This window comes from Microcebus murinus, chromosome 18, assembly GCF_040939455.1.
Source record: "Microcebus murinus isolate Inina chromosome 18, M.murinus_Inina_mat1.0, whole genome shotgun sequence".
Classification (NCBI taxonomy): domain Eukaryota; kingdom Metazoa; phylum Chordata; class Mammalia; order Primates; family Cheirogaleidae; genus Microcebus; species Microcebus murinus.
The window spans coordinates 14,821,489-14,834,846 of record NC_134121.1 but is presented as its reverse complement, the minus strand read 5'-3'; the positions used below and the strand labels follow the sequence as shown (position 1 = coordinate 14,834,846).

Genomic DNA, 13,358 nt, shown 5'->3' with positions numbered 1-13,358 from the left:
AGGAGCCTTCCTGCCTTAGTTCACAGGAGTGGGTGATGTACTAAGGGAGCACAGAGATGTGGTAGGATGGGTTTGTGGGGTCAGGTGACGGAGGGCCTCAAAAGCTGTGCTCGGGAGTTTGGGCTTTCTTTTTAAGTTGCAGGGATTCCTTCAAAGTTTATCCTTGAGGAGGGAGGTGACTTAATCTATTTTTGATAAGCTTTGGCAGCCATGGAGGAGACTTAGAGCCTGAGAGGGCTGGGGAACCTGCCAGGTTGGGGCCATATGTGGCCTTATGGATCCTTGAGTGCAGCCTTTGGACTGAATCCAAATTTTACATAACAAATGCTTTTAATAAAGGAATTTGTTCTATGAAGTTTGGATTTGGTCAAGGGGCCGCAGTTGGGCATCCAGAGGGCCACATGTGGCCTTGAGGCTGCAGGTTCCCCACCCCTGGGTGGAGTCTGGTGAAGTCCAACTTTAGGCAGCAGCCATGAGTTGGGATAGGAAGGCTGAGCTGCTCTGGCATGTCACAGTGCCATTTGGCCATTCATCCTGGACTCGGCTGCCACATAGTCACGGTGCTTCAGTTTCTGGTACTCTTGCCAAAGGCTGGTGGGGCTGAGGAGTCTCCCAGTCCTTTTGTTTTTTCCCAGAAATAGCTGGTAGCCCAGGCTGCGCCTTTAGCCTTCTGTTGTCATTCTCAGTAAGATTTGTCAGTGTCCTTACTGCTTACCCTCCCCTAGAGATGGGGCTTTGGGAGATTAGGTAGCTGGGAACTATAGATAATCCTCCAAATGAAGGGCCTATAGCCAAGATAGGAGTGGTTTGGGGGTTGGAGGACAAGGGAGATGACTTAAGCTTTATTGAGTGCTTATGGTGCACAAGCAGGGTACTAGGCATTGGAGAAAGTATGTTATATAAGATGCCTCTCCAAAGGAATTCACAATCTAATGATAATGTAGAACATTTTGAGTGAACGGTTACCCCTGGAGTAACAAGCAGCAGGATATGTGGGGCTTGGAGTTCAGGAGAAGGTTCAGGGCTGAGAATTTGGGAGGGGACACGTCTCCCAAGGAGGATGATTGGAGTGAAAAGAGAGTGTGGAACCCAGATGACACCACATTTTAGGGGCAAGAGGAGCCCCTTCAAGGAGTGTGAAGAGGACCTGGAGAGGGCCGTGTCCCAGAAAAGACAAAAAGAGCTTCAAACAGGAGGGAGAAAACATCAGTGTTGTTGAGAAATGTCCATTGGATCTGTCAACACTTGGCCTCAGGGTGAGTAGTCTCAGAGGGTGTTGGGGTAGAACTCAATGGGGATGTTGGGAGGTGAGATGAGGGGAAGAGCAAGATTGTGGGTATAAAGGGAAGGGGAGAAGATGGCGCAGTGAGCATGCTGGCTATGCTTTGCTGCCGCACCCACCACCGGCCCAGGGACTGTGGCCAGCCTGCCTCCTGCTCTGCTCAGTTCCTGGCATGTTGTCTCAATGGTTTCTGTCTGCCAGGGAGGGTACACTCCTCTCTCTCTCATGTGGTTCCTGAGCTCCGAGGCAGATCTCAGGCTTCTGGGCCGTGGCCACCCCAACAGAGGCAGAGGTTTGATGTTTTCAGAGAGGCCCTAACTGGCTGTCCTGTTTAAAATACCCCTTTTACCCCCATGCCCCCTCATTACCATCTTACCTGCTCCCCTACTTCATAGCACTTATATTGTAGGTTATATATGATACAATATTATATATTGTAGCACCCAATACAGTTTAATGTTTAGCTTGTCTCTTCCCAATAGAATGTAAGTACTATTTAGAGCAGACACTTTGGTTTTGGTTTGTCTGTTGCTTTATCTTTTTTATTTTTATTTTTTGAGACAGAATCTCACTCTGTTACCTGGGCTAGAGTGCCGTGGCGTCAGCCTAGCTCACAGCAACCTCAAACTCCTGGGGTCAGGCGATCCTCTTGCCTCAGCCTCCCAAGTAGCTGGGACTACAGGCATACACCACCATGCCTGGCTAATTTTTTCTATATATAGTTGTCCAGCTAATTTCTTTCTATTTTTTTTTTTTTTTAGTAGAGACGGGATCTTGCTCTTCCTCAGGCTGGTCTCAAACTCCTGACCTCAAGCAATCCACCTGCCTCAGCCTCAGCCAGAGTGCTAGGATTACAGGTGTGAGCCACTGCACCCGGCCTGTTGCTTTGTCTTCAATCCCCAATGGCTGGTATGAGTTGTTTAAGGCTGCAGTGGGCTTTGATTGTGCCACTGCACTCCAGCAGCTCAGGCAACAGAGTGAGACCCCTTCTCCAAACATGAAAAATTAAAAAAAAAATTCTTAGCCTTTTGGCTGAGTTCACATTTAATATCTGTTCTTACCAGTTTAACATCTGATATGTCTTATTTCCAAAGTCCTGTGTGTATAGGGGCTTAGTAACTACTGAATGAATGAACAAATGAACGAGTGAATAACTGAGGGGCATTCCCTGCTGGGTTCTGGCAGGTATCACAAACATGGATGATCGTAGTCCTCCTCAGCCCTTTGAGAAGCTGAAAGTGGGAGATAAGCACTTGCAGAGGGCTAAGCTCTGCAGGAGACTTGGGGGGGGGTGTCCCCTGTCCGCCTGGATGGGTGTGTGTTGCTGGACGAGATTCAGAAACTGAGTTCCATTGGGGGTGCCTTAAGCGGCTCCGCTCAGGTCTCCCAGCTGCTCTTCTCTTACTCAGTGTTCATCTCAGTACAACCTGTTCCTGCCTGCTCCCTCTTAAAGGCTGAATGCGACCACCTAAAAGAACGGGCTGGGGCTATAAGGTGCCCCTGGAACTGCACCCTGTCCCCTCCACATCCCCCCCCCCCCACTGACCCCATTGCCCCTTGCAAGCCAAGGAGACTATGAGGGCTAACTCTCAGAGCATAGATCCTGTGGAGTGCACAGGATGCCATGTCCCTAGCCTTTATGGGGTCACATTGATCCTTAGCCCTTGGGCCTGGTTCACTCTCACTTCCATACTGTACCTACCTGGGCTTAGGTGGAAATCTGTTTTCAGACACTGGATGAGTGACCTCTCTGCAACTTGCCCAGTTCATCTTCCTAAATAGTAACACATCTGTAGTGCCCTCTGGACAGGGGTTGGGTGTTAAGTATTCTTTTCTCCCTGTGGTTTCTAGCAAAATGTTTGACATACAGGAGTGAACTGGAAGTAAGAGAAATGTTCCTGTGTGTGATTTTGAGTTCAAGAGGAAGCTTCCTGTGTCCAGTCCTTTGTGATTATACTTGGTCTCCCTACTTTCATGCTATTCTGGATGTTTCCCAACACTTTAACTCAGTTTTGCCCCAGATGTCTTCACCCCTCCGACCCCCAGCTCCTTCAAGCTGCCATATCCTCTGTTTCTCTAGCTTCCATGTGATAGCACAGTGCTTTTGGACCTAGAACAGTGACAATTTAAACCCATTTACCCTTTGATCCTTTCAGCCCCTGCCAACCAGCCTTGCTTTCATTTGTCATACTCCAACTACCATTTGCATTTATCTGTCCATCCAGCGAGCCATTCATTCACTCATTCCTTCCACAACATGTATATAGTACTCCCTGCAGACCACACATTATCCTAGGTGCAGGAGATAAAAAAAATGAAAACTACAGTCATTGTCTCTGAGGATCTGTCAGTCTCCTGGGAAGAGAAAGGGAATGGATAAAGTACCATGAAGTGGAATTGCTATATAATTATTTTAGAGTACAGTGGGTGCCCAAAAAGAGAGCCGCTAAATCCATGAAGGGGGTGAGGGTAGTGGGAAGACAGAAGGGTATTAGAAGAGCTTTGGAGAGCAGTGTTTGTGGTCTGGGCAGTCTGCAGGACAGACATTCTGGTTGAAGGAGGTTGGGGAGCTCCACCAATCCTAAGTGGCTGAAGCCAAGAAGCAGGACATTTTGACCTTCACACTATAGCAAAGAAAGTTCAGCTTTTAAAAAAATTTAAAACTTCCTAACTTTTTCCCCTAAACATTTTAAGATCTGTAGAAAGTTAACAATAGCAGTACAACGAGTATCCACATACCCTTAACTTAGACTAATCAATTATTAATATTTTGCCACATTTGCTTTCTCTATATTTGAACTTTTTTTTTTATATTCGAACTTTCTTGAACCATTTGAAAGTAAATTGTATCATCATGATATTTTAACCTTAAATACTTCTACACTCATAAGTAGTTATATAATATTTCCCAAGATTAAGGACACTCTCTTACACAATCATGATACAATCATCAGTCAAGAATTTTAACAACCAAGATAATAGCATTACCAATATGTTGTCCATCTTTGAATTTCCCCAGTTGTCTCATTAATGTGTTTTATAGCTCTTGGGAGTTTCAACTTTTATTTATTTATTTATTTATTTTTGAGACAGAGTCTTACTCTGTTGCCTGGGCTAGAGTGAGTGCTGTGGCATCAGCCTAGTTCACAGCAACCTCAAACTTCTGGGCTCAAGCAATCCTCTTGCCTCAGCCTCCCGAGTAGCTGGGACTACAGACTTGTGCCACCATGCCTGGCTAATTTTTGAAATATATTTTTAGTTGGCTAATTTCTTTCTAGTTTTTAGTAGAGACGGGGTCTCCCTCTTGCTCAGGCTGGTTTCGAACTCATGACCTTGAGTGATCCTCCCGCCTCAGCCTCCCAGAGTGCTAGGATTATAGGACTGTGCCTGGCCTAAGTTTCACCTTTTTTTTTTTTTTTTGAGACAGAGTCTCACTTTTGTTGCCCTGGCTAGAGTGAGTGCCATGGCGTCAGCCTAGCTCACAGCAACCTCAAACTCCTGGGCTCAAGCGATGCTTCTGCCTCAGCCTCCCAAGTAGCTGGGACTACAGGCATGCACCACCATGCCCGGCTAATTTTTTGTATATATATTTTTAGTTGGTCAATTAATTTCTTTCTATTTTTAGTAGAGACAGGGTCTCGCTCAGGATGGTTTCAAACTCCCAACCTTGAGCAATCCGCCCGCCTTGGCCTCCCAGAGTGCTAGGATTACAGGCGTGAGCCACCTCGCCCGGCCAGAGTCTCACTTTGTTGCCCAGGCTAGAGTGAGTGCCTGGCGTAGCCTAGCTCACAGCAACCTCAAACTCCTGGCCTCAAGCAATCCTGCTGCCTCAGCCTCCTGAGTAGCTGGGACTAGAGGCATGCGCCACCATGCCCTGCTAATTTTTTCTATATATATTAGTTGGCCAATTAATTTCTTTCTATTTATAGTAGAGACGGGGTCTTGCTCTTGCTCAGGCTGGTTTCGAACTCCTGACCTTGAGCTAGGATTACAGGCGTGAGCCACTGCGCCCAGCCAAGTTTCAACTTTTTGTCTCACCAATTCACGGGTCCCATCCCTGACATGAACTCTGTCCCTTATCCGATTCCTGGGCTTGTCTCTTCCCTGACTCCCACCTGTGTCCATTTATGGCCCTTAGTTGAATCACTGTAGCATAGGCCACCTGTGCTAACTCCTACTTAGCTGCTAAAGTGTTAGATTCTAGAATTAATGCTTACCTCTTTCTTTCTCTCCTGTCAAAAGCAAAAATAATCCCAGCTAACAGAAGATTTATAACTTTTAACCAAGAAGACACGTGTTGCCTAACATACATGAATATCATGTATGTTAGGCAAAGATAAGGTTGTGGCAAGATTGATATAACCAGCAGACTCCCACCAAGCCTCTCTCTCCTCTGGCCATAACAGTCATCACGGATGGGGCCTTTGACCACTGGAATACAACCTAAAAAAAGATCCCCCAAACAAAATTCCAACTTAGTTTTTTATTTGTTTGTTTTTTGAGACAGTGTCTCTCTCTGTCACCCGGGCTAGAGAACAGTGAGATCATCATAGCTCATTGCATCCAACTTAGTTTTATTGCTTGGATTACTTCTTCAGTTTCTGCAGAACACTGAGGGCTGGCTCTCAGACCTCTGAACTTATGGGTCAGGCTGAATTGAGATTATAATTGCTCTTGTAACAACACAGTAGGAACTCATATTTTTGTGGAATGAATGAAGCAGGTAAAGGAATGAATGGGGAAGGAATTGACTGGTAGCAGGCAGCAGGAAAAGGAAGTTTGGGATTGATTATAGACAGGTCCTTGTTTATTGGCATCGCAGGTGGGCAGAGGACAAAACGGTGAGGTAAACTATAGAGCAGAGAGGACTTAAGGGAGAAATACATGTATGCTATTCTTTATCTTGTGTGACATCTCTACAGTAGTTTTTAAAACTTTCTACATCTTAATATTTTAATTTATATTTATCAAAATAAGATTCATTCATTCATTTATTCATTCTTGGAGACAGACTTCCTGTCCCACTCTGGATTCATTGTGTAGACCTGCTATTTAATTGTTATTCTGGAACTTCCCTTCACTATCATTCTTGGGAATTCCCTTTGCCTTTCATTTGTTTCCTCGATCCCACACCTTCCTCTTTCTTGGCTTATTTCTTTATTTCAGTGGATCACATCCTCCAACAGCTTCTTAAGAAAGGATGTGGAGGAGGTAAAATGGTTTACTTCTTGCATTTCTGAAAATAACTTTATCATCACATTTGCTTGACAATTTGGCCAGGTACAGGGGTCAGAAAGTATTTTCCCTCAAAATCCTATAGAGGGCTGGGTACGGTGGCTCATGCCTGTAATCCCAGCACTCTGGGAGGCTGAGGCGGGAGGATCACTTGAGCTCAGGAGTTTGAGACCAGCCTGAGCAAGAGTTTCTACAAATAGAAAACTTAGCTGTGCGTCGTGGCGCATACCTGTAGTCCCAGCTCCTAGGGAGGCTGTAGCATAAGGATTGCTTGAGCCCAGGAGTTTGAGATTGCAGTGAACTATAATGATGCCACAGCACTCTATCCTGGGTGACAGAGTGAGGCACCCTGTCTCAAAAAAAAAAAAAAAATTCAATAGACATTTTCCCATTTGTTCTTTTTTTTTTTTTTTTTTTTTTTTTTTAGACTAGTCAAGTGCAGTAGTGAGGAGGGGGGAAAGTAGTAGAACAAGGAGTTCAATCTGTAACTGACTGTGAACAATCACGTGAGATATTCCCATTTGTTCTTGTTTCCAGTGTTGCCATTGAGAAGTTTGATGCCATTTTGACTCACTTTGTTGTATGTGACCTCTATGTTTTTTCTTCTGGAAGCTTTGAGGAATTTCTTCTTTTGTCCCCATCATCCTGGAATTTCATAATGGTATGCCTCGGTCTCCGTCTATTTGTGTTCATTCTGTTGACACTTGGTGGGTTGTATCAATATGGAGCCAATAATATTCCTTCAGTTCTAGAAGATTTTCTTGTTTATATTATTAGTTTTCCTCACTTCTTTTTCTTTTCTCTTATTCAGGAAATTATTATTACTATTATTTGGATGTTGAATTTTGGACTTATTCCCTAATTTTCCTTACATTTTCTCCCTTGTTTCTGTTTCTTTGTCTTTTTTTTTCTGAGAGGTTTTATCACCTTTTCCTCCAACCCTTGTTTTGAAATTTTACTTTCTGTTATCAATTTTTATTTCCAAAGATGCTTCCTTATTCTATGAGTGTTTTGTTGTTGTTGTTGTTGCAAATAGCTTCCTGTTCTTGTTTTTCTTGTTCATGGCTGCAATATCCTTCCTTATCTCTCTTCTGTTCCTCCTTATCACTCTTTTCTCCAAGTTCCCTTTCTGTTTGGTCTCTGTACTTCATGCTCAAAGATTCCCTGAAATATCTGGTGATGTTTGACTGTCACATTTAAAGTAAGGCCCATGAGATTTTCACTGGAAACTCTGTGTGCACTGATGGGACTTTTCTCCTAGAGGGATTTCCTGAGGGTGTTGGAGGGGACCTGATGATTTTGTGGGAAGACCCCAAATGCCAGTATATATAGGCCATTTCTCTTGGTTGTGCTCAGTTTCCCCAAACAGAAGTCCTCCTATCTCTTACTTAGAGGGTATAAGCCTGGCTGCTGGTGTTCAGGCAGCTTGGGTGGGTTGAGGGCTGGGAATTCACCTGTCTAGGATGTTGTTTTCAGCATAGAATCATACCCTGCCTCTCAGCCAAGCTCTGTTTCCCCAGAAATTAATCTGTTAATAGTTTTCCCCCAGGGCTGGGCAGAGGTAGTTGCTTGGCTGTGAAGATTGGAGAAAGAGATCTAGGGACATAACTGCTGCCTTTAAGGATTTTCAGCTAATTTTCCAGTGTCCAGTCTTACACTGCACCTGTGCCTTCAGAGATACCTGGTGCCTTCAATTTCTGACACTCCTCAGGATTCTATGTCAGGAATTGGCTTAATTTTGGGGGCTTATAACCCCAGCTCTGCCTTTCTCCATGCATCCAGTTTTTATTTTTTCTATTAGTCTATTTTTTTTTTTTTTGAGACAGAGTCTCGCTTTGTTGTCCAGGCTAGAGTGAGTGCCGTGGCGTCAGCCTAGCTCACAGCAACCTCAAACTCTTGGGCTCGATTGATCCTTCTGCCTCAGCCTCCCGAGTAGCTGGGACTACAGGCATGCGCCACCATGCCCGGCTAATTTTTTATATATATATCAGTTGGCCAATTAATTTCTTTCTATTTATAGTAGAGACAGGGTCTCGCTCTTGCTCAGGCTGGTTTTGAACTCCTGACCTTGAGCAATCCGCCCGCCCGCCTCGGCCTCCCAAGAGCTAGGATTACAGGCGTGAGCCACCGCGCCCAGCCCTATTAGTCTATTTTTAAGTCACTTATCACCTGACTGCTTCCAGGTGACAAAATTTGTTCAATCTCTCATCTGTAGTTCTCTCTCCTGCTATCTTTGTTCTTGTGAATTTATATGTTTAAAAAAACTCCTCTCACCAAAAGTGTATTATAAAAAGTAAAGAATGTGGGACTGCAAACTAGTACAACCTCTGTGGAAAGCAATATAGAGATACCTCAAAGAGATACAAGTATAACTACCATTTGATCCAGTAATCCTATTACTGCTCATCTACCCAAAAGAACAAAAGACATTCTATAAAAAAGATATCTGCACTAGAACGTTTATAGCAGCACAATTCATAATTGCAAAGATGTGGAAACAACCCAAGTGCCAATCAATACATGAGTGGATTAATAAAATGTGGTATATGTATACCATAGAGTTCTACTCAGTCACAAAAAACAATGGTGATCTAGCGCCTCTTGTATTATCCTGGATAGAGCTGGAACCCATTCTACTAAGTGAAGTATCACAAGAATGGAAAAACAAGCACCACATGTACTCACCATCAAATTGGTATTAACTGATCAACACTTAAGTGCACATACAATAATAACATTCATTGGGTGTTGGGCAGATGAGGGGGGAGTGGGGAAGGGTATATACACACCTAATGGGTGCCATGTGCACTGTCTGGGGGATGGACATGCTTGAAGCTCTGACTTGGGTAGGGCAAGGGCAGTATACATAACATAAACATTTGTACCCCTGTAATATGTTGAAATAAAAAAAAATAACACCATACCAAGGCATACACACACAAAAAAGTAAGAATAAAAATGAAAAAATTTGTTTATTGTTCATTGTGGGATTTTAGGGTGGAGTGGATGAGGGTGTGTTTGATCACTCATTTTTTTATCAGAAACATCTGCAATATCTTTGGACAGAGTTACTGCCCTTACCTGGTTACAAAGGCCAACTTTCTTAGGCATAGTGTGGAGCGGATGGATATATCTATCATCTTGGGAATGAAAAGTGGCAGATACCAAACTTCTATGTGTCTGTTTCATGTATTGTGTGTTCTGTGTTTGAGGCAGTTGAGGACTTCTATACACCCCTATTCTACACACCCCTATTCCTTGACCTGTCCTGTGCCACACCCCATTTTCTGCCATGGGGAGACAGTTGCAAAGGCTCTTACCCATCTGTCTCCTTACAGTCCCATTTTAGGCAATGGCATTTGTCTGAGATGAATGTTTGGCTGATAAACTCTTGTTCTTCAGGCTCCTCTTTCTGTTAATGTATGCTGACTTCAATTAGAACATTTACAAGTGTTTTGCTTTTCTTGTCTATTTGAGTCGGTGACTCAGGTTACCTTATACTGAATCTGAGGTGTTTCTGAAATCCTGCATTCACTCATTCACGATGTCATGAATGGGTTTGGGTGGTCCAAGCTTACTTTATCCTGCACATTAATTAATTCGTTTGAGACAGAGTCTCACTCTGTCACCTGGGCTAGAGTGCAGTGGTGTTGTCACAACTCACTGCAACCACAAACTCCTAGGTTCAAGCAATCCTCCTGCCTTAGCCTCCCAAGTAGCTGGGACTACAGGTGAGCACCACCACTCCCTGCTAATTTTTTCTATTTTTAGTAGAGACAGAGTCTCACTCTTGGCTTAGGCTGGTCTCGAACTCCTGACCTCAAGCCATCCTCCCATCTTGGCCTCCTAGAGTGCTAGGATTACAGGTATGAGCCACCTCACCTGGCCCCATCCTTCACATTTAAATCCACACCCTATATTAAGTTCAAAGTAAACTAACTGAACTGGAAACATCTAATTCCATGTAAATTGTTTGTAGGATTGAGTATCATTTTCACATGACATCATATTGCTTGGAATTTCACTAGAAATGTTTCCAGTTGCCAACTCTTATCTCAGATTCTGAAGTTTTCAAAAAACTGTTTCAAGGCCAGGCGCGGTGGCTCACGCCTGTAATCCTAGCACTCTGGGAGGCCAAGGTGAGGCGGGTGGATTGTTCGAGGTCAGGAGTTCGAAACCAGCCTGAGCAAGAGCAAGACCCCGTCTCTACTATAAATAGAAAGAAATTAATTGGCCAACTAATACATATATAGAAAAAATTAGTCGGGCATGGTGGCGCATGCCTGTAGTCCCAGCTAATCGGGAGGCTGAGGCAGGAGGATTGCTGGAGCCCAGGAGTTTGAGGTTGCTGTGAGCTAGGCTGATGCCATGCACTCTACTGAGGGTAGAGTGAGACTACCTGGCCAAGGTGGGCGGATTGCTAGAGGTCAGGAGTTTGAAACCAGCCTGAGCAAGAGTGAGACCCCGTCTCTACTATAAATAGAAGGAAATTAATTGGCCAACTAATATATATAGAAAAAATTAGCCGGGCATGGTGGCACATGCCTATAGTCCCAGCTACTCGGGAGGCTGAGGCAGGAGGATTGCTTGAGCCCAAGAGTTTGAGGTTGCTGTGAGCTATGCTGACGCCACAGCACTCACTCTAGCCTGGGCAACAAAGCGTGACTGTCTCAAACCAAAAAACTGTTTCTGCCTTTCTAAGTCACTGTGATCCAAGCTTCTCAGCAATTTTGTTTTATTAATATATTACTCATGTTTACATTTATATTGTTATCGCCAGATGACTCAAATCCCAATCTCACTCTAAGAACATCCACAGTTTGAGCCAATATTGTAAGTAATTCTTGTTTCTAACAGCTTGGATTATGTCCTGAGTAGCACTGAACACACACACACACACACACACACACACACACACACACACACACACTCTCACATACATGGATTTTATCTATACTATTAAATAGAGCTAGACAGAAAAAAAAATCTAATTCATTGAATTCTCTAAATTTAACCCTCCTATTTCAATAATAAAAACCAAAATAAAATACCTTTGCCCCTCTTGCTACATTTTTTTGCTTTGTGGATTTAATATTTTAGTCAATCTCTATTTCTGTAATCATTAATATACTAATGCTTATGGATTTACCTACTCCACCTACTCTTGCTTTTAATTTAAAATTATTCAGGAGTTTTCTATTAGACATTTTTCTTTTATAACGATTTCCTAGACCTTATGTCTACATAAAAGACTTGGCAGTTAATAAGAATTCTGAAGTTCATTGTCATCTTCCTCAGTCCCACCCAGACAATGGACAGTGTGTTTAGACCAAGGCTGCAGCCATTGTCATCTTTGCCTGGAATAATGTGTCAGCTTTTGCCATATGTTCCCTTTGAAAATTCAATGTGATCGTTGACTGAAAAAGAATCTAGAGCCTTGGGAGGCTGGGGGTCCTCGTGAGCCTCAGAAATTCTTCATCATCTTACAAATGCTTCTCCACAAATGTTTTGTCTAAAGAAAGTAAGAAATAAAGAATAATAAAAAAACCAAACAAACAAAAAAAGAAATTCTTCATAATTAGCCAACCATGGAAGCCCATGGAGGAGCTGCAGCAAGTCTGATGGGCAATCAAATGACAAGTTGTCACTTCTTTTCTTCTTCTAAGGAATATTCTCTGAATCTGCTGGACACATATCCGCCCAAATCAGATAGTGGATGCCGGCTTCTATATCATTTCAGGTGTTTCTACATTTTTGGACCCTGGATGAAGAATTGTATTTTGTCTTAAAGGTGGGCCATCAATATTCACATAGTCCTGAAAGTCTTCATGTTGTGAAGCCAAATTTTACTCATTGATTTTTAAAAATATTTATGCTTTTTTTTTGGCTGGCCCCTGAAAGTTTTCCTTGAAATGTGTGGTGATTTTAAAATTAGATTATATTCTGTAATAAAATGCAGGGTCAAGTCATTTTCTTTTTATAATCCCTTTTTATTCTTTGTCACCTGGCTAAAGTGCAGTGGAGTCATCATAGCTCCCTGCAACCTAGGCTCAAGCAAGCCTCCTACCTCAGCCTCCTAAGTAGCTGGGGTGACAGGCACCCACCACCACGCCTTGCTAATTTTTATATTTTTTTGTAGAGATGGGGGTCTTGCTCTTGCTCAGGCTGGTCTCAAACTCCTGGCCTCAAGTGATCCTCCTACCTCGGCCTCCCAAAGTGCTAGCATTACAGATGTGAACCACTGGGCCCGGCCTGCAAGCTCCTTTCTCTGCTTGTCAAGAAACCCAGTCATTAGGTATGAGCTTTAACTCTGAACTTGACATCCTATAACTGAATAGTTGTTTTGATTTTGAAGGATTTTGAGCTAAAAGTCATTATCCTAAATTTCAAACAATAAATGCATTTTCCTAACTAAAGGAGGTAAAAGAGAGAAGATATCAATAACTGTCCTATAATTAAATATCAATCATCTGTTTATTCATTTTGGGGCCTATATGTAGCCTAGAAATCTGTTGAAATCTCCTGGAAATACACCTTAGGTCTTATTTCCTTGAACTATCCCCCAAATTCTAAGGTTTGGGTACATTCAAAGTCTTTAAGAGTTCTTAAAACATCCTTATAGTTTCAATGTACCTTCTTAAAGTAATTCCCTTAGAGGAGTCCTCTCAACTGACAGAAGATACAATCTTCACCCTTTACCCTGTTATAGTCACTCCTGAGAAAATGTTTTCTATCACTGCAAACTTATCAGATTCTTTCCCTGAGAGGTAAATGAGAAGATGACAGGACAGTTTTTTTTTTTTTTGAGACAGAGTCTCACTTTGTTGTCCAGGCTAGAGTG

The 13,358-nt window shown here is 43.0% G+C and overlaps 1 long non-coding RNA gene and 1 pseudogene across 1 annotated transcript in view; both read left to right on the top strand.

The window, feature by feature from the left end:
* Positions 1 to 578: 578 nt before the first annotated feature.
* LOC142861857 (uncharacterized) overlaps positions 579 to 13,358 on the top strand; it is a 31,893-nt gene continuing 19,113 nt past the window's right edge. Inside the window, exon 1 of the long non-coding RNA XR_012912964.1 lies at positions 579 to 1,256. This is a non-coding gene — a long non-coding RNA (uncharacterized LOC142861857). The remainder of the gene's footprint in view (positions 1,257 to 13,358) is intronic.
* LOC142862212 (uncharacterized) lies at positions 2,295 to 2,406 on the top strand (annotated as a pseudogene).